We start from the raw sequence: 20,000 nt of genomic DNA, 5'->3' as shown, positions 1-20,000 counted from the left end.
CATTTCGGGCTTTTCTCCTGTCCTCTATTTGTGATTTTCCTCATCGTAAAACAATATCCTATCTATTCATTTTGATGCCGTATTTCTTTTTTCTACATTTGACAATTATGTTATCCTCTTTTAAATGCTTTTAAACTTCTCTTCGAACGTTTGCTAAAACACTCGTATATACTTAAATTGGTACATTGAACATTAATTCTCGTTCACAAAACTGATGCTGAACTTTTCAGCAATGTCTGTCACAATTATTATTATTACTTTTTATTTTGCATCTAAAAAAATTTAATATCAGATTGAGAAAAGATATGTATAAAATTAAATGTAAACACGGTCAGCTCGTAATACGATATTCGTCATTTAGGTTCTGTGTTCCTTTAAATGTATATATTTTGTTAAATTCTCCTCACGAATAACTTTTAAGATTAACACTTATCTTGCAATAGCAACAACTCCACCATTCGTATGGTCAAACTTGTGATATATATATATATATATATATATATATATATATATATATATATATATATATATATATATATATATATATATATTCACTCAATCAATAAAAAATATTTCCTAAATGAATTAAAATAAAACTCATATACATATAAATATCTAAATATATATAAAATATTGCGATTTGATACTGACTGAAATTTGCTGCAATGAATACAGAACTTGATAAAAGAAAAAAAAATTTGCCGTCTAAAGCAGAAAGCGAACACAATCCACACTTCTTCCTTTCTTTTACCGATTATTCCACGTGCGTTCGTCCCAGGGTCATGTCCGTTCGGGTGGTCTGTAATGCTGCAATGGAAGCCGTGAGTACCGGCACTTTTCTCTCTCTCTCTCTCTCTCTCTCTCTCTCTCTCTCTCTCTCTCTCTCTCTCTATATATATATATATATATATATATATATAATATATATATATATAGATATATAATAATATAATATATATATAATATATGGGCTTAAGTCTTAGTTAACTTTTCTAGAAATATCTCTCTCTCTCGCTCTCTCTCTCTCTCTCTCTCTCTCTCTCTCCAGGCATTTTCGTATCCATCACTGCGGTTCGTCAGAATCGGCGTAACTTTCCAATCCAGAAAAAAAAAGGAAAAAAAAAAGGTCCTTGGACTTGAAGGCGACCAATCGCTGTCGTCAGCGGCCCAATCATGACACGGCTGATCCTCCTCTGCAGTGGACAAAATGAAATGCCATTTCCTCGACCTCCCGTTTTCGGATCATAGTAAATTTGCGAACGGTTCGGTTTTCCTAGCCTGGAGGCGTTCGGTCTTCTTCGACTCTCGACATTTTATCAGCATTAGCGAAGTGGTGATTTCATCGGTTTCTCGAGAGAGAGAGAGAGAGAGAGAGAGAGAGAGAGAGAGAGAGAGAGAGAGAGACTCTTCAAGTTCATTATTTTCGGCCTCTTGAGGTCCTAACTTTCTACAAAACATGAAAATGTCGATAAAATCATTCATTATTCATGTTTCAATCTCAGACCCAAAGGAATTCAACATGTTGGATGAAATCAGGTCGGTGCTCTTTCACTTCACTTTCCTTTGCCGCCGCGTCTGAAGTGAAATTGATCAATGTTATTCTTTGTGGTGTTTTCAAATCATATCGCTTCTAATAACCATCAGGCAAAATGACATAACTTCTGATCCCGAATTACAAATTCTTTTTATACTGAGCTGACTTACCTTTGCTAACTTTGATGACGTTTTCAATAACGAAAATATCTATCAAGTTAATGTCTTCGAAAAATATCTAATTGATTCACAAATCCTTTTGAAAAATCTGTATCGCATATGATACAGCATTTTTTTTTAAGAAAGTAAAAGTAATTAGCTCGACGATATCGAACTGACTTTATGAATCGCAATAAACAAAATGCGAGTGAACACCTAACTATTTCATTTTGCGAAATTTTAATACCCAATATGCAAACGAACTTGCAAAACTGGGAAGAATTGATCACGCTGACTTTACCATGATAACTCATGTCAAATACTGTACAATGTCTAACTTGTCATAATATGATTATCATCAAAGTAGTTCAGCCAGACCACTGAGCTGACTTTCAGTTCTCCTAGGGGTGGCCCGAAGGATTTGAATAAAATACCAGGTCTAATAGGCCAGATGCCAAGCTCTGGGACCAGATAGTTTATGGAGATAGGGCAAATACTGCACTGAACTGACATGAATAAATGAGAAAGGATACACATTGTCTGCAAAACAGGAAACTGAAATACAAAATCAAATCATCATCTCTTTCTCTTGAAAAGGAAAATGCTTGAAGGGAATATACATTAAGTTTATTTTAAATAACTTTCATTTTCTCGAGAGCGCCCTAAATCTTTCATTTTCTCGAGGGAAAATCGAATAAGTTTATTTTTAATGCAACTCATTTTCTTCAGACACAGATGCAACAGTTTTCTTAAAAAGACAAAAGAGAAGTCGTTCGGAATTCTTGGCAAAAAAAAAAACGCCTCGGGGAAATTGGTTTAACAGCTACATTTTATGTGCATTACATTTGCCGCTTTCATTCTCGTTGCTCTCTCTCTCTCTCTCTCTCTCTCTCTCTCTCTCTCTCTCTCTCTCTCTCTCTGCCAACTTAGCACGGAGAAATTTCTTTGGTGAATGCTTTCTGATCAAATTTTTAATAATGGGTTATAAAGTTAGGGAGAGTAAACAACGGAAAGTCAAAAAGGAAGAAAATAGAGTGGTAACAATGAGTCATATACATTAAAGATTTATATATATATATATATATATATATATATATATATATATATATATATATATATATATATATATTTATATATGTGTGTGTGTGTGTGTTTATCCATTACTTGGCGCGAATATGCCAGAGATCACTGTATTTTCTTTTAATCACAATACCATCTTATTTAGAAATTAAGTTACATATGAAATCCGTAAGGTCGCAGCTATAATAAATAAATAAAAAAAAAGAATGCAACTAAAGAAATGCGATGAAGCCAAACCCACATCGCCCCAGATATGTAAAAAAAAACTGTAACTCATAAAAAAAAAGGTTGAATAGAAATCCCGTTTATATATATAAAACAGAAAACAAAAACGAGGACCAGATCCGGTCAAACCGGATAAGAGGTCCTCAAGTTTCTAGTCGTCTGTGAGTCGAGAAATCGCAATCCTCTTAGATAATGGCCGAGTCCTTCCGGATCTTCTTCGGCTTGTACCGAGGTAGGCGCTGACGAGGCTTTATTTACGCAGATTCCATCGCGAAAATGGAAGCAATTTACGCGATCTATGCGCGCTACTGGAAGGTCTTTCAGACTGTGAGGGTAACTATTGTAAACGGGCATGATTGGGCCAGAATGAATGAGGTTTATTTAAACCACTCTACGCAGTGTGTTTGTGTGTGAATATATATTTATATATATATATATATATATATATATATATATATATATATATATATATATATATCCAATCTTTGCTTTAATTTCCTGCAGACACATCCGCATACCATCGAAGAAATTCATCCGTCCAGCCAGGAATGAAAACCGGAATCAATCTCTCTCTCTCTCTCTCTCTCTCTCTCTCGCCCTCTCTCTCTCTCTCTCAACAATCTAGATGTTATCAACACACAAGCCCTGATATTTAATCTCTCTCTCTGCTTTGTATAACGCGAGTTTTTTATAATCCCACCGAGTACAAAAAAACGAGAATTTAAAAAAACCGTATTTTTTCTCGATTCATTTTCCATTAAATAAATGTTTCCAGCTTGTAAATCAAAGTTCACTTTCAGGCGTAAACACACACACACATATATATATATATATATATATATATATATATATATATATATATATATATATATATATATATATATATATAAGCAAGAGACGGCAACGAACGTTGGCGAAACCTAGACGTCTTCGTTGTTCCTAGAAAAAACAAATACAAAAGCACACTCCATTCAAAACTGTCATTAGACTCATTCTGTTTTCCCTGACTTTTCTTCAAGACCTTGCACTCTGATCCGGAGTGCAACGGCCTTTTTGTCAGTGAGACGCCAATCTTCTTCTCACCAAGCAATCACTGCTTGCTGCCGCTCATGTTGAGCTTTTAGGTGTCATATTTGTATACTGACAACAACTCTTAACACGAAGAAAGGGATTTTCTAATGGTTTCTCAAAGGCAGATGTTTCGTAAATCTTTTCCGGAGGTGGTTCTTCTCAAGTTGTTTCATTGTTGCGTCTCGTAGCGAAATTCTGAGGGGCATAACGTAACCTTTTTTTTAAATGTTGCAGAGGAGGAGTGTTCGTTTTGCAATTTTTTCAATCGTCTACCTTCTTTGGTCACATTCTCCTTCTTCGAGACACATTCTGACCCAGTGCCTTCCATCTCCGTGTGGTTTCAAGACTATGACCAATAACTTATGCTAAATAGGAACAGGGGGCAGGAGATTTAGTAGCGCCGGTAGTATCAATAGCAGCGGTGATTTAAAAGTAACAACAGGTATGGCTCGTGCTATTGTCCCTGAGTAATTTACTGTTGAAACGTCAGTCGTTATGAGTCATACAAATATTTCTTCGCCTTTATTGTTTTTCCGCTTGTTAGATGTGTTGACAGGGTCGGTAATATGCGTAATACGTATAATCACGGCGCGTTGTGATGTTGAAAAAAGAGAATTCCACCTTTTGTGGTAATAATGAAAGCCGAAGGAAACGGCAGTATTATAATCGGTTCATTTTTTGTTCCTTTCACCACAACCTTTCCTTTCACCTAATTAAGTGGTGGAATATATCTCGCGTGGCCCGTATTTCTTTTTTTTTTTTTTTTTTTTTTTTTTTTTTTTTTTTTTTTTTATTCAAGAGCGCCGAAGCCGCCCTCCCTCCTCGAAATCCCGAGTCCTTCTCAAGGATTCCCAAGGACCCTCGGACAAGAACGGGATAAACGCCCAATATGGCTATCATAACAAAACGCCCAAGGGCGTTGGTCTGTCTGGGCTTCCCTTCACCAGACGCTCCTCCTCAACCACCTCTAAAAATATCCGCCTCACCCGAGCGAGCCCCCTCACGCCCACATGCTGCTTCCCGGACTCTCGCCCCAGACCCAGAACTGCCAGGTGTTGATTATAGGATACGAGCTGGAAGAAACAGGTGAAGTGAGAGCTAGCTAGCTCTAGCTGGCCAGTCAGTCAGCTTCCCGGGGCGGGTCTTTGAAGTCTGGTCAGTCCAGGTTGGCTTTCGAGACTGGGTCATATCGCCACTTTCTCCAGCAGCAATCGGCCTCCGATGTTTCCCTGCCCGGGAGACTGCTGTCGCTCCTGGTTACCCACCTACCTACCTACCCACATCCGTCAGTGCCCCCTACGGCCCCCCTCCCTCTCCCCCCGTGTAATCAGCGCCCCAGTTCCGTTCACCACCCTCATGGCAGCGATCCTACACTTACTGGAGTCGCGTGGTTTCTCTAAGCGTTCGCCCTTTTCTTTTGTGGCTTCCTGAAGGAGTCTTCGACGCTCAAATTACCGCAACCTGAGGAAGCCGTTTGCTTGATGAGAATTTCTCCATAATCATACCCATGTGAACAGCATTTCCCAATAAAGACCACAATCATCTGATGGATAAACTCTTCTAATATAAATCTGCGTAAAAATTTTTTTAATTATCCCAGCTGTCCATGTCTAAGCAATATGAGAGTTTGGTATGGTTTTAAAATACTTTACCTACACAATGCAATATTGACGAAGTATTTTGTGTAAACAATACCCCCTTCTATTCAATAACTCATCTAAAAGGTCCCACTTCTTCATTATAACGTTAGTTATGCCTTTGTTTGCACGTTTTGTTGATATACGATCAAGCAGGAAGGTTCTGAATAAGTGAAACTAGGAAGAGGCCCCTTTCAAATTTCAAAAGGTGGCAAAAGGGTACACAAAAGAAGACGGGGAGATACATTTCAGCTTCGTTTTGAGAGAGTTTTGTACTTTCGCCCAAAAACGCATGGAAATTAAACGCATTACTACCAGCTCCCCCCAATTCAAAACCCCGCCAGCCCCCTCCAACGCGAAAAACAATGACTAACAATGACTTGGCAAGCCATTTTCACGATATCCACGACACTTCAGCAGGCAAGATGGCTTCGAAACACATACGAGGAAAGAACGAGGTCTTTAAAAAAGTACCATACTTTCAATCAATAACATTGAGGTCCGTAAACAGTATTCCACGTGGGACGAGGTCTGTGATCTTTCAGAAACGAGGTTGCGTCATTGCTCGATTTTTTTTTTTCAAATTTCTTTCATGACATTAATGGAGGTCGTCATCGTTCTTAACGACCTCCAAACGAGCCGTTGGAGCCACTCCTTTCCCGTGAGGAGACCCTAGTGGTAGTTTACGTGAATTAGAGATAGCATGGGACGTCTCAAAGTTCACAAACTTTTTTTTTCTTTTCCCGTGATATTTTCTATTATTATTGTCATTTCTAGTGCCGTTCAAGGTTTGTAATAATAAACGTGGGTTGCGTTGCACTCTCTCTCTCTCTCTCTCTCTCTCTCTCTCTGGACAAAGCAACTTGCAGTGTTCTTATACGTAGGCTTGCCTTTGCATACGTACATGGTACATACATATACATACACACGGTTCTATACTGTTACATATAAATAATATACATATATATACATATAATATACATATACATTTGTATATTTATAATGTACCGTATAAGGAGCGGTAACACTCAACCCCCTGAATCAAGTCGAAACCAAGGCTGCATAAAATTGGAGAGAGAGAGAGAGAGAGAGAGAGAGAGAGCACAAAGCATATACATCAGAATAATATAATGAGAGACAAATGCAATGCTTTCTCTCCAGAAGAAAGTGGCTTTCGAGACACGAGACACATTCCCTGAGGAAAGGGAATCTGGTTTTCTATGTTGAGAAAAGAAGACAATGCTGGTCTATTCCACAGCCTTTTCGAATGTTTTATATATAACATATTCATATATAGATATATATATATATATATATATATATATATATATATATATATATAGTTCGTCTTAAAAGACTCGACATTCATGAAGATATATGTGCTATTTTACGATAGCAAGCAACGCTCTCTCTTCTCTCTCTCTCCTCTCTCTCTCGTCTCTCTCTATCGTGCCGTAATCACCGCGTAAGGTTAACGAAACTCGATCACCCCCGGGGACGAGGAAGACACCCCGAATGAGCCAACAGCCAGCAAAGCACGCAACGCCTTATCGGTCCACCTTGAAAACGAGCCTCACGGAATCGTGCCTGTAGCGACGTCGTGAACGAGAGAAATCACAACGAACGCCTCTGCTTCACCTGGTCATTAGCTACAGGTGAATACAGGTAAACACGCCGCCCACCATTCAACTCCCCCCCCCAACCCCTACCCCCACCCCCGGCCCCCGACTTCCATCCTCCGGCGAGACAGCAAACCTTCACCTTCGTTCCAACCAACGCCTCGGAGCAAAGTGGAACATCGTCACTGGCAACGAACTCGCTTCGAAACTCGAGTCATGGGAAATGCGGAGCGTCGAAAAACGCCCCGAAGTTCGCCTTTATCCCGCGGCGTTTTTCGACGGACGTCTTATTTCTCGTCACTCGAAGGTGTCTTCATCACAGACCCCTCGGCTAATCTTGCGGTTTGGAAATGGTTAGCGGGTGCAGATGAAAGTTTTTTTTATTTTACTTTAGGGGAACTCATCAATCTGCGCTTCGACGGAGTTTCACGGAGTTAACGTCTGCTGCCGAAATGCAGTCGATTGGATAGGAATTGATATATTTTGTAAAGTAAAAAGGAAGTAGTCGAAACGCAGTATTATTATTATTATTTTTACTATTATTATTATTATCATTATATCATTATTATCATTATTTTTATTTGAAGGGAGCAAACCCTCTTTTAAGCATGTTCTTTGCCCTTCTTTTCCATAGAATATGAATATTATTTAATTTTTGTAGAATGGAATTTCTCTCTCGTTAAATGTAAACTACTAGAAGTCAACGTGAAAACACGGATTACTGACATCAGCTCAGTATGCGGCGATGTCGCGCCTAACCAAGCGTTAAAATACAGCGTGTACAATCTATTCCACTACCCGGCCAGTCGACACTTACGATCTTTTTAATTACACGCCAAGTCATGCGTAAAATCTCGTCGAAAACCTCTTACTTGCTTAGAGAGTGAATGGCCACCGGTAAACAGTTCGTGAATCAGAGGAAAGTGGAGAATGCAAGGGAAAGATAATCAGCATAAAATAAAAACTTGAAAAAGATACGAGCGACATACGATTCCACATATGATGGAAGTGTCTTATACATGATAAACACCTGGAATGGAAAGATGGAATGCATTTTAAAGCTAATGTCCGCCCGCCTTCGATTACGCAACAAAAGGTGCGAATGTCTTTAGTCGGAAACTTTCTGCGCTTCAAGAAGATAAAGATTCGCTCCAGCAGCGAAAACCGCATATTTCTATGAATCCAGAAAGTAGCGTTGGTTTCCAGCAGTCTGAAACCACAACTTCTTTGGTTTCAGAACCTAAATATAGTATTCTGTAACCTGAAGCCATGTCTTCTTTATTACAAAACCCAAGTCAATTTCCAGCAGTGCGAAGCCCAGATTCCCTTGATTCCAGAACCTAAAGTTAGTTTCCAGCGGTCTGAGGAGCAGAATTCTGTAATTCCAGAACTTATTAGTTTCCCGCAGTTTGAAGCCCCATTTCTTCGATTCCAGAACCTAAAGTTAGCTTCCAGCGGTTTGAAGAGCAGACTTCTTTGATTCCAGAACCTAAAGTTAGCTTCCAGCGGTCTGAAGCCAGGACTTCTTTGATTCCAGAATCTAAAGTTAGCTTCCAGTAGTCTGAAGCGAGGACTTCTTTGATTCCAGACTCTAAAGTTAGCTTCCAGCGGTCTGAGGAGCTGACTTCTTTGATTCCAGAGCCTAAAGTTAGCTTCCAGCGGTCTGAGGAGCTGACTTCTTTGGTTCCAGAGCCTAAAGTTAGTTTCCAGTAGTCTGAAGCCAGGAGACTTCTTTGATTCCAGAATCTAAAGTTAGCTTTCAGCGGTCTGAGGAGCTGACTTCTTTGATTCCAGAGCCTAAAGTTAGCTTCCAGCGGTCTGAGGAGCTGACTTCTTTGGTTCCAGAGCCTAAAGTTAGTTTCCAGTAGTCTGAAGCCAGGACTTCTTTAACTCCAGAACCTATAGTTAGCTTCCAGCGGTCTGAGGAGCTCTTCTTGATTCCAGAATCTAAAGTTAGCTTCCAGCGATCTGAGGAGCTGACTTCTTTGATTCCAGCCTATACTTAACTTCCAGCGGTCTGAGGAGCCAACTTCTTTGATTCCAGAATCTAAAGTTAGCTTCAAGCGGTCTGAAGCCAGGACGTCTTTGATTCCAGAACCTGAAGTTAGTTTCCTGTAGTCTCAGACCCTGACTTCCACGCTTCCATAGTCTGAAGCCCACCCTTTCCGATTCCAAAACATATGGTGCAAGCGTTCAGTCTAATGCCGGCTCACGCCTCGAATTCATTGCGTCATTGGCAAGTTAAGAGGCTGATTTGCCCATAGAACACTTTCACTCCCATTCTTCCCAAAGGCAAATGACCTTCTGGCCTGTGTGGCTCCACCCGGAATTAGTCTGGAGTAGGTTTGTTCGCTACAATAGATGCTCGAAGCTTCCTGGGTCTTCTTCCCCCCCCCCCCCCCCTCCTCCCCCCCCCCACCATCCTGAAGTGGAATTCACGAAAAAATATTATCGCTAACGTCTTCAGAAATTATTAATACTTTACATGAAACGCATAAAAGAGCAAAAAATCATAACAAATAACAAATAAATAAATAAGGAAATAAAGATGGACTAGCCAACACAAAGACATATATCCAGTTAGGTTTACAAAATACCTTTCAACAAATTATAATTTTGTTAACTCTAAAGAAAACCCCATTGAAAAAATCAACTGATTACAACTTGAAAGCATAATCACGTATGCTTATCCAGTGATGTATGACTTCCAGTTACATATCTTTGCAATTACATATCATAACTGACCATGCGAGTGCAAGTATTCGTAATGCGCGATTACGAACGCACGCAACCACATTTAAAGAGACGGTCGGACGTAAGAGCTGGAATCGACATTTTTCAGAATTGTCCATGCGTGGAACACATTCTTAAATCTGTTCTAAGAACTAACGATCACGTACGCCTAATAAGTTTACGAGTTATGATAGTGACAAAACCTACATTTTATGTTTACTCATACGTAACAGCTCGTTTAAAATCCTGTTGATAATCATAGAAAAGTGATGATGTTGTACTATTTAATTTAAAAAGTAATAACGGAAAAGACTATAAAAGCATGTACCGCTATCTGTTCTGTCGGGGCCAACGCTTACAGCGTGAAATGCGTGGAACACTGTTACCAGCACCAAAGGCTGTTGTCTAAGATTAAGCTGGTATTATACCAGCACGGGCTCTTGCTCAAGAGCAGCCCGTAGAAACAAAGGCTCTTTTGAAGTGTCCAATTGTCCCGAACTGCGTTGCTTTCTGCCTGTGATTACCCCCACTCGTTCGTTTTGGTCCTTCCCCCCTCCCCCAAAGTGAGCTGTCCACCTCCTCCAACTCATTCTATTTCTTTAACGTTCAGTCTTTTAGTTGTCCATTGTCTACCATAAGGCCGCCAATGCAATTAAAATCCTTTTCTCTCGGTGAATAGCCGTCTCGATCGACAGATGTAAAGAAAGTCAACAAACTGGTAACTGAAAACGGCGTCATGTGTGTTTTTACGAGTGTCTGAAAATTGTACGGATGACGCCGACTGTACTACCCTTCACGGCAAACCGCCATGTGCAACTTGGAAAACCAATGTAAATATTTGTGCGCGATAAGTGGCTCCCCATTCCCCCACCCCTCCCCTGGAGACTGACAAAACGGTCATTTTGTTTCTGCTCGGGGCAATGTCACCTACATCGTGCCTGGGTTTTTGAAGACCGATTTTTATAGTAAAGCTTCCTTCCTGGTGTCTGTTTTCTTTCGCTGAGCTGTTTCTCCTTTCGCCTCGTTTCTGCTGTCTCTTCTGCTTAGTACTTCACGTGTATCTGGAATCGATTCTGTTCTCCCTCCCTCTATTACGATCTTTTATTCTTTCCTCTGCCTTTCTCTCTCTTGACCAGTCCTTCCTTTCGTCCATTCCCCTTCCTCTCCAGGACTGTTCACCTCCCCCAACGCCCTGACTTCAAGCGTCTAAAGCGCGTTCCAGCGCTGCTCCAAGGGGTCCTGGAAGGCCCTTCCAGCCATTTTAATCCAGTTGTCCATGAGTGACGTCTTCTTCAGGAGATTTCTGTCGGTACCTTTTATCTTTTTTATCTAAAGCGCGTTCCAGCCTAGCTCCAAGGGGTCCTGGAAAGCCCTTCCAGCCATTTTAATCCAGTTGTTCACGAGTGACACCTTCTTCAGGAGATTTCTGTCGGTGCCTTTTATCTTTCTTTTTTTTTATTTTGCGAGATCCTGATGCTTCTGTAGTCGCTGTTACTGCCATTACTAACATCATAAATTATTGTATTATTGCGTTACCACTATCATAATTATTCGTAATAAGAAGTTTTTACTACTTCTGCACTGTTGATACTGTCATCTCTGATATGGGTAATATTATTATAATTAATAAATGTTGTCTACAAGGAAATATAGAGTATGATTTTGCATCTATAACCATTATCTCGAACCTAGGGTAATAACAGCTAACAAGCCTCAATCATTATCATATCATGAGCATCATGACTATGTCTTCCTCTCTTTCTCACCGATTTTCGCACTTACACGAGCTCTCCTCTCCTCTTCTGTCTCTCCTCCTCTCCCTGTCTTCTCTCTCTCACACACTCTCGTCTCTCTCTCTCTCTCTCTCTCTCTCTCTCCGTCCTTTGCTTCGAAGAGGGACGCTTTCTCCTCCGTGAAAGAATGTCCAGAGAGGTAATCTTCAAAATGACAAACCAAAGTTGAAAGTTAAGCGACAGAAATTTCGTAATAAACTGTTGGTAACCTCCAGGTAAAAAAGAAAAGGAATATATATATATATATATATATATATATATATATATATATATATATATATATATATATTTCGCTTTTCAATTAAGCAAATACGTCGTGATGGACGAAAAGAACACTTTGCTTATTCCATGTACTTACATCAAGCTTACAAAGTGTCATTTTTTGTCTTTTTTTTTTTCATACTATTCTGCAATAGTTTATAACTTAAATAATAAAATAAAAAATTTATCTTCCCCAAAAAAAGTCAGAAAAGAGAGAGAGAGGAGAGAGAGAGAGAGATAGAGAGAGAGAGAGAGAAGAGAGAGAGAGAGAGAGAGAGAGACTGCGTAATGAAGTCCGTGACTAGAACACCTGCTGTGACAGCGTTCTGACAGGTGCTCGTTCTGTGATGTCATTAGGCAATGCAGCCTCTACGTCACACCTGTTGACAGGTGTGTAATTAACCCCCTCACTTGTTAGATTCTCTTTTATCTTCATTCCATTTCGTGCTTGTTTTTTTTTTAAGAGGAAACAAGACCGAACATCACCACCTCTCTCTCTCTCTCTCTCTCTCTCTCTCTCTCTCTCTCTCTCTCTCTCTCTCTCAGAGGCAAAAGCAGCACCCATGTCATCACAACTTATGGATTCTTTTATGGTCAAGTGGCTGCTGTCACTTACAGAACAGCTTCCGAAGACGATGAGGAACATTTATTTTATATATTTATATAGATATATAATATCTTTTCTACCGAACCACTTTCACCTCTCGGCATTACCCAGAGCTGCGTGCACATACCATCATCAGCGTTAATAACACCAACAGCAGTAAAAACAGAGCGTCCATAAACAATGATAGACGGGATTAGAACCGTGAGAGGAGTTATCAACGGTGTAATTGCGCCGGTTGATTACAATCGTCCATCTGGAAGCCTCGGGAGATGAAAGGGAAAGTAACAACAACCAGAACAATAAAAAGAATAAAAAACATAAAAGATAAACATCAAAAGAAAGAGCGAGAGAGACAAAAACGAACAAATAATAACGGGATAGACCACGAATAGAGGGAGGGGGAGCGGTAACATCAGGTATGAGGACATTAACGAAAAGAAAGTCAGGTTTAAAATAAGACACGAAATTTGAATGACGAATAATAAAGAATAAAAAAATGGAATAGATAAAGAATGAGTTGGAAATGAAGAGATGGAAATATGGAAAGAGAAGCTGAAATGTGAGGGTTAATAATAATAATAATAATAATAATAATAATAATAATAATAATAATAATAATAATAATAATAATCATCATCATCTTATTCAGCCTCCGGGATACGTAGGGATACAGAATGCAAAATGGCCAACAGAGAGATAATAATAATAACAAAAATAACAATTGGGGAAAACTCTCTATCACGAGAGTATATATAATGCTCTAATGGGTCCACAATAATAATAATTATAATAAAATAATAAAAGATGAACCCAGGGAAGGGTTCGAAAGCTCTGTAAAGTGTTTTTAAATTTAACACTAAGTATTAACATTTTTTCCTTATTATTGTGGACCGCTTAGAACAATAATAATAATCATCAGAAATTCTCATGCAAAAAGACTGTATATTTAAGATCTATTTTCTTCTTAGGATGTTTATCACATTTTTTATTTTCTATGTTTTAAAATACTATATCTTGCTTGAATTTCCCTAATCACCTAACCCTCCCCCCTCCACCCCCCTCAAACAACTGGGCTTTCTCTGTTTATGCAAATAAGCTGCTAACTACGTTGGATTCAACTCACCTTAAGTGGATTGTAAAAACTGCAGTTATTGTTGGAGCACAAGAACTGCAACTAATTTCCAATTTTAGCAGGATGAGAAAATGCACGTTTTCTCCAATTGTGCTTTCTCTTTTTGAAGGATATCATATTTATTATTATTATTATTATTATTATTATTATTATTACTGTCAAGTTTCGTCTTCCAACACGCCAAATGACTTTTGCTTTTGAAAGGTCCAAAAATGTCAGTTTGCCCCTTTATCATAATTTTTGGTTATAAATATATTTTGCATCAGAGGCTTTCGTACATCCTATATTATTATTATTATTATTATTATTATTATTATTATTATTATTATTATTATTATTATTATTATTATAATAAAGCTAACGTCTTACAAACGACATCTATCCAAATCAAACTACTAGCAGCATCGTCAAGTAACAAAGATTGATTGAGATGGCGGAGACATAAACGCTTTGACGAAAACTGAATGAGAAAGAAAAATTCATTCAATAAATTTTGTCTTAAAAAAAAAAAGAGGGGGGCGGAGGGGGGGCGGAGGGAGGGCAATAAATCAGCCTAGGCCAAAACATCCCCCCATCAATATACCGATACTTTCTCCTGTAATAAAACAGCGAAATTGGACCACCGAGAACTTCAGTCCTCATCATTTACAACATTTCCAGGCAACCCCCCCCCCAGCCATCAGTCCTCCTTCGCACCAAAATAGATTATTATTCTTGTTGCTCGTCGTTCTGCGGTCGGGCAAATAATATTCCCGGATGCAAGTGAAAGAACAAGGAGTAACTCTCATCCGGTCGTAGTAACTTGTAAAGTGGTCCGATTGGGTTATTGCTTGTCGTGTTTGTGCTTTGTGAAGGAGGATTTTTCCGTTCGTTTACAAAAGATGGAAGAGAGAGTCAGTCTCTCTCTCTCTCTCTCTCTCCCGATTTTTCGTTTGCACTCTTAACCATTCTCTAGCCTACAAGTATTACAGGACCTCTGTGAATGCACAGTAAAACCTGCTCCTACAGATAAGTGAGCACACGATGTCTCCTCGGATGGACTATATAACAAGTCTTTGAGACATCCTAACCCTTGTAACTCTCTCGTTTACGCATCTTAAACATTCATACAATTGCCGATAAAATATTAAATCTCTCTCTCTCTCTCTCTCTCTCTCTCTCTCCTTCCTGAACAGAACGAGTTTTTTTTTTTTTTCGTATGCAGTATACCAACTAGTTGCATGTCCGATCCATAAATAAACAGACACGAGAGACTTTCACTCCAGATACAGCAACAACTGGTAAGGACCGCACAAAGCTATATTCCAATTATCACGTCTTCTTTTTCGCACGATTCGTAATCGTAATTGCCTTGGAGGAGATGATGATGATAATGATGATGATGATGATGATGATGATGATGATTGATGATTATTTTATTATTAATTGAGCTAACATTCTTACCCATCAATGACAACAAAAAATGAACTTTATTAATTATTATTCATAAAAAAAAAGAGACGCACTATAGAGAATTTGTATAATGTTTGGCTATGGTCAGATTAGCTGTCACGACATTAACTACTGAACTCAAAACTCTTGAAAAGCTAATCCTGGGAAAATTCTCTCTCTCTCTCTCTCACAAACACACAAATTTTCACTACCCTATGAATAAACAATGCCTTTTTCGTTTGAACTTTCAAACATTCTCGAGCCTACAAATAAACTGGATTTCTCTCTCTCTCTCTCTCTCTCTCTCTCTCTCTCTCTCTCTCATTAACGTAATTACCTACCCCACATCAGCAACTATACCATTAAACCAAAGGCCAGGCGGAGACGAAGCGTCGGCAACACTCACGTGCTAACTATATCAAATGGCCGCTGGAGTTCAAGGCCGAGACAGAGATCAGCCGAGTTCTCAGCAATTACATCACAGGGGGGGTGGGGGGTAGGGACGGAATCTTTGGGGAGGAGGGGGAAGAAGGGATTTCGGGTGCAATAATTTAGTTAGAAAATAGGTTGAGAAATTTATGAGCTTAATGGTTGTGAAGAGCGTTCATTTTGGCAATCCTGAAATGGTTGGTTTGTCTCTCTCTCTCTCTCTCTCTCTCTTTATCTACCCTACGAATAACAGGAACTCTTTCGTTCGCACGTTCAAACGTTCTCTAGACCGTTCTCTAGCCTATAAATAAACACGATCTCTTTTTCCCTAAAACCTAGATGGTATGTCTCCAGTTATAGTTACCAAAAATCTCTCTCTCTCTCTCTGAGAATAAACATGTGAGTACAGCGATCTTTCCCCAGACAACAACTTCCGTGCGTGGGAAGCGATGTCAAAGTCCCCATAGAAAAAGGCCACCACAATGACCGCTCTTGTATAGTTTTCTCTCTCATTCTTTTCTCCGCCCTGAAATTATCTTCAGGATGTCGAGTTCTGCCTCGGTCCAATTTATGACGATCTTACCAACATGAGCGAGCAACTATACCTGTCTCGTCTGTCTATCTATCTATCTATCTATATATCTATCTATCTATTTGTCTGTCTGTCTGTCTGTCTAGCTAACTACAGGTACCAGTCGCTATCTAGCTAGCTAACTAAAGGTACCAGTGTATCTACCTAGCTAGCTAACTACAGGTACCAGTCTCTCTCTATCTAGCTAACTACAGGTACTAGTCTTTATCTATCTAGCTAACCATAGGTAACAGTCTATTAACTAGACTGTGGAATTTAGTATTCACCATTTGTTAAAACATACACGTCCACACACACAAACACACACACACTTGAAAACACACAAGTGCACACTGTTAATAATGGACTTCTGAGGGCAATTAAATCACTTTCTTCTTCTTATGTATATTTTCTTATGTATAATTTCTTACGTGAAGACTCATCTTACTGTGTTCAGCGCACCTTGAAAAGGTGGAACAATTACACGAAAGTACTCGGTAATTAGGTTTTGCTATTATTTTCTCCTCTTTGTGGGGAGCCTCTTTCAATTATAATATCCAGCGAAAGTTTGGCTCGATCTCTCCGGAGTGTGAGTGAGTGTGTTTATATACATATATATATATATATATATATATATATATATATATATATATATATATATATATATACTGAACATAGGAAGCATTAGGTGTTATCATGCCAGGGCACAATATAACAAGGCGTGATCCGACCTCCAGTTTAAGCGGGGCGCGTGCTAAAATCTACGGTCAAATGGAGCGTTGTTTCACCAACGAAAATTAAAATAAATACGCCATATTTTATTAAAAATTACTTTTCTGTACTGTTTAACATGCGCATTATTTAGTTTTTACATTTTTCATTCTACTAAATAAATCATAAATATCCTATCCTAAAATTCCTGTATCTTTAACTCAATGTAAGACACCTTTTTCAGACCTTTTTAGGCTCTTTCGTAGACCTCTCCTACTAACATTCCCCCCACCCCACGACAAGAAGAACAACAGCAAGAACAACAACAGCAACAAAGTAGTTTGTAGGCTTACTCCCCGAGTAAGAGGAAATCAATTATTCCAAAACAATTGAAACCAATTTCCTTTCCCTTAAAGTAATACCTAACTGGGACATAAAAAAAAACTTCTAACAAACCTCCCAAATTCATAATAAACTACAAACTCACGAACACAACTGAAGCCTTTCAGAGGAGCAAACAATAAAACAAAAAACAAAAACAAAGCAAAAAAACTATAAAAACGGATCGAACGGTAATGAGCCAGCGAGAAAGTTCTTAGTCACACCTGATCGACCTGTGGTTCCTCACATCCGGTCGAGTTAATTGCCACTAATCGCGATAAGTTTCAGCTGCGGAGACTGTCACCAGAATCGACTATCATCACGTGACCACCCTTCCCCTAACTCAGCCGCCCCCCCCCCCCCACCTCCCAAAGTATTTTTGGGGAGTAGCTAATTAGATCCAAGTCTACGGGTGATCTCTCAGATAGTCCAAGACTCCGTGTGTGTGTGTGTAGATGTTTCTATTCAGCTTAATACAGCCGTATATTATGTTGATAACTAAGTTCCTTAAAACTAGAAGAGACCGTATTATTATTATTATTATTATTATTTTCGGAACCGAGCTGTAACTCCTTCTAGCTTTCCTCTCTCTCTCTCTCTCTCTCTCCCTCTCTCTCTCTCTCTCTATATATATATATATATATATATATATAGATATATATCTATATATGTATATATATATATATATATATATATATCTAATTATATATTTATATATATATATATATATATATATATATGATATATTATATATATATATATATATATATATATATATATATATATATATATATATATATATATCTCTTATATATATCTATATTAATATAATATTATCTTGTATAATATTATGTATCTATATATATGTAAATATTAATCTGATCTATATATATATCTATATATATATATATATATATATATATCTATATTATATTAATATATATATATATATCTGATGCCCAGGGTATGGGGCATCAGACCAAGATACAAAAAAATACAGAGAAAGAAGCGGGATGGATATGGTAGGAGCAGCGCTCGACACAGTAACGACTTCACTCACAAAGATCTCATTCGGTTACATGTGACTGAATTCACTGTGATGCAGAGCTTTGTTCGAAGAGCGTTATTAGTCGTAATGACTACAGTTAATCCTCTGTTATTAGTTGTAATCACGGTCGTTATTTATTCTGCCAACAGTTCTTTAGTCTTGGACGTTATCTAATGAAAAGATCTGTCGTATCAATCATAATTATAGGTTTGTGATGGAATAAGAAGGCGTGCTGGCGACAGAGCCAAAAATAGTAATCATCCACTGAATGATGAGAGAGAGAGAGAGAGAGAGAGAGAGAGAGAGAGAGAGAGAGAGAGAGAGAGAGAATGCCTGAAGCAACAATCGTCATTAGTTGGCGCCAAGTCTTAATCAGCACTGAGTGGTAAAATAACAAAATGAGAGAGAGAGAGAGAGAGAGAGAGAGAGAGAGAGAGAGAGAGAGAGAGAGAGAGAATATCAGGGAAAGAGAAAGTGATATCTTGACCCCTACGTGAAAAAAAGGGGAAATACCAAAGTGTAAATGAAAGTACCGTACAACAATCGCCATCTTAGACGTTCCTTGTGAAATCGACCTCTTAAACCCTTCACTCCATATTGTCAGCGATCTTTCCTCGCCCCGAAATGAGAGAGAGAGAGAGAGAGAGAGAGAGAGGAGAGAGAGAGAGAGAGAGAGAGGAGAATCTTTATCTCGCCATTTTATTCTTCTAATCTATTGTTCCTTATCGTGAATGTTAAAGATTTTTTTAAATCTTTTTTTATTATTATTATTATATTCCGGCGTTGTACAACGCCGGAAATGAATAGACAAACACATTCATTTCCCTTTCATTTTAGAATGGATTTATCCACTCAAGCGCCTATTTTCAATGTTTGTATTTGTGAAAACGAGAGCTTGCCAATGCTTTCATAGCGCTACTGTACCTGTATACTGTATTTGCATATATAGCCTGAAAACCCCCAAAAATCTTAAACTACAAAGATCGGGTCAGTCTTGCCGACTTCCTATTATACTATTTAATGAGATAGCTAAGATTATTCTTAAGATTAGAGACAAAATATTCACATCCCTTTTATTATTATTTTTTTCTAGCTGTTACGTAAACTTACCGAAGCATTTCCAAGTCGCGGAATGAATAATATGACAAGCATTTTACTTCCTCGTGATGAGAAAGATGTGAATCAGAGATAACAGAGGAAAAGACATCGAGATTATGTAAGATAGTTTGGTAAACAGTATAAGTTGGAGAGTGCGATCATCTCTCGTTTAATGATATTCGAGCACATAGTTAATTACTGTTTACGCTTATGCGTAGAAACATGAATTTTTTCTTAGGTAAGACCACTTACATCCTTTTTTCGAAACTTTTGCAGTTTAACGGAGCGAATTTAGTATTCGTTCCGGGGAAAAAGTAAAAAATGCGCAGCACACGGCCAATAAAACTCTCTGCCATGGTGGTGTTGTTGGTGCCTGCAGCGCTGCCAGATGTACGAATATGGCTAACTTATCGTAAATAAAAGAAAACAAAAAACAACTCCACGGCTAGAGGGTTGCAATTTGGCACGTATGATGATTGGA

At 38.6% G+C, this 20,000-nt stretch overlaps 1 protein-coding gene and 1 long non-coding RNA gene across 3 annotated transcripts in view; one reads left to right on the top strand and one right to left on the bottom strand.

Annotated features, from left to right (window-relative positions):
• The window catches only part of LOC135196727 (uncharacterized), a 145,229-nt gene that overhangs the window by 82,021 nt on the left and 43,208 nt on the right, over nt 1-20,000 (bottom strand). The gene's annotated exons all lie outside the window — the stretch shown is intronic.
• The window catches only part of LOC135196903 (collagen alpha-1(XVII) chain-like), a 43,208-nt gene that overhangs the window by 1,007 nt on the left and 22,201 nt on the right, over nt 1-20,000 (top strand). The gene's annotated exons all lie outside the window — the stretch shown is intronic.

This window comes from Macrobrachium nipponense, chromosome 18, assembly GCF_015104395.2.
Source record: "Macrobrachium nipponense isolate FS-2020 chromosome 18, ASM1510439v2, whole genome shotgun sequence".
Lineage (NCBI taxonomy): Eukaryota > Metazoa > Arthropoda > Malacostraca > Decapoda > Palaemonidae > Macrobrachium > Macrobrachium nipponense.
The sequence above is the reverse complement of the archived record's forward strand: the minus strand, read 5'-3'. Positions and strand labels throughout refer to the sequence as shown.